This window comes from Saccopteryx bilineata, chromosome 6 (assembly GCF_036850765.1).
Source record: "Saccopteryx bilineata isolate mSacBil1 chromosome 6, mSacBil1_pri_phased_curated, whole genome shotgun sequence".
In the NCBI taxonomy this organism is placed as follows: Eukaryota; Metazoa; Chordata; class Mammalia; order Chiroptera; family Emballonuridae; genus Saccopteryx; species Saccopteryx bilineata.
Genome location: NC_089495.1, coordinates 90613652 through 90616287, shown reverse-complemented (window position 1 = coordinate 90616287; position 2636 = coordinate 90613652).

Here is a 2636-nt window from a genome sequence, read left to right as displayed (position 1 = left end):
TCAATGAGCAATAAAAATATAACTGTTACAAAGACTTTCAGATTTCTGTGGTGTGGCCAGTGCATTCTTTTCTGAAGACAGATCTAAAAGAGTATCCAAAGAAGAATCAAATTGTAAAATCAATCAAATGTTTATTCACAGCAGGCTGAGTCTGGGCCTGTCCAGCCAATGGAAATGGAATACACACAGTTGTTAGGCTTTGATTTCCTCTCCGCTGTTCAGAGCTTCGACTTGCACTCCTTTTGGGATGTTCCATTTGTTTGTTTCCTTGTGTGATTGACTCTGAAGCTGGCCAGTCTCTCTACTGATGAACACATGATTTCTTTAAAAACAGAGATACTTTTCTCGGGTTATGGGGAAGTCTGAGGTTGGGCACTATTCTCTTTCATTGAAGAGTTCTTTCCTGCTTTCTCTCCGTGTATTAAATCAAGAGAGGAGATGTTTTACTTTATTGTCAAGATATGGGAGGACATAACTTGTAGGTATGGGCAAACGAACACTATTGTGCCTATGAGCCTGGCTCTGTGGTCAGAGAGAGCTGGTTTCAATTCTGCACTCTGCGGGTTGCTAGTGGTGTTACCTTGAGCTTTGCTTACAAAGTTGAAGACTTGATTTTTTTTTTAATTTAATAAAAGTATCTTAAAAATTTCAGCACTTATTATTTGTCAGGCATTACCCATATTAATCATTTAGTCTTCACAGCAATCATATGAGCTAGATACTGTTGCCATCATTATTTTATTTTATTTTATTTTTTATTTATTTATTTTTTTTTTTGTATTTTTCTGAAGCTGGAAACGGGGAGAGACAGTCCGACTCCCGCATGCGCCCGACCGGGATCCACCTGGCATGCCCACCAGGGGAAAAACTCTGCCTACCAGAGGGCGATGCTCTGCCCCTCCAGGGTGTCGCTCTGCCGCGACCAGAGCCACTCTAGCGCCTGGGGCAGAGGCCAAGGAGCCATCCCCAGCGCCTGGGCCATCTTTGCTCCAATGGAGCCTTGGCTGCGGGAGGGGAAGAGAGAGACAAGGAGCAAGGAGGGGAGGTAGAGAAGCAAATGGGCATTTCTCCTATGTGCCCTGGCCAGGAATCGAACCCGGGTCCCCCGCACGCTAGGCCGACGCTCTACCGCTGAGCCAACTGGCCAGGGCCACCATCATTATTTTAATATGAAGTAGAGAGAGGCTTTGTCACTTGCTCCAGGTCACACAACCAATAGTGGAGGGGCTGAAATAGGAAATGAGGCAGTGTGCCTCTGGAACCGCCCTTGCCCCCTCCTTCCACTTTGTTCTGTGAAGCAGGATTGAGTACTTACCTACCTTGTGGAATAGAGATATCTTAACATGAGAATGCAGTTGAAGTGCTTATCACAGTTTCTGGCACAGAATAAATTTCAGTAAATGCTAGTAGTAAAAAATATTCATTCTATTCTCTTCTTTTCTTCTCCTTCCCATCATTCCTTTTTACTCAGATTAGATCATGGTTTTTTTCTATTTCTAGCACACTATATAATTTTTGCTATTTCTGTATCTTTGCCAGTACATTTTTCTTCAATTAGAAATATCTACTTTGTCTATTTTGTTTTTCAAAACATGCTTCATACTCCAGCATATGTTATTTCTTTCATTCCACTATTTTGGTGCCTTCATCTCTATCAATTTTGATTCCTGTAAGTTATATTGAACTTAGAGATTTTTCAAATCATTTCACTTATAATTTTAGTAAGTCATGATCACTGGGCATGTCTGTATATATTCTATATCATTTTAGACAATGCAATTTACTCATATAGGATTGCCATGTGGATATAAACATTTTACTTACTGCAGTTTTTACATAAATTTATTTTCAGTGATGCTTCCTTTAGCCAATCTTTGTCCAATCATACTTATTTAGTACAAGTTACTAAATGTTGAATAGGTGTTTAAAATGGAAGGTAAAAAATTAAGGTTTCTTAATATGTTTTAATAAATATATCTCAAGAAAATAATTTGCAATAGCACTTTCAGTGTGTGAAAGTACTAATTTTTTACATTGGTGTTGTTACTGAATAAGATATAGTCTTAATTTATCTCTAATATGATAGGCCCAAATAGAATTTATTATTGTTTTTATTGGATATTAGTAATTTTGGAAAATGGAAAATTTCTTTCATATTTTTAAAAATTATTTGTAGTAATTCATAGTTTTTATCATTGCAGTATAAAGTTCATTTTATAACAAGGGCTGCAGTGACATCTTTTTCTTTCAAATGTTTGGTAAATTTCTTAATTATTTACTACATCTTGACTTGTATTTTCCCAAATGTATTAATATAACAGGCTCCTTATGGATAATGATTAACATAGATTGAACAGATAGTCGATATTCAAATTATAATTTTTAAATGGCTGAAAGTAATGATCTCTAGATTATTTTTATTTTTATTATTATATTTTTGACAGAGAGAGAGTTAGAGAGAGGGACAGATAGGGACAGACAGACAGGAAGGGAGGAAGATGAGACGCATCAGTTCTTCATTGTGGCACCTTAGTTATTCATTGATTGCTTTCTCATATGTGCCTTGACCGGGGGTCTACAGCAAACCGAGTGACCCCTTGCTCAAGCCAGCAACCTTGAGCTCAAGACAGTGACCT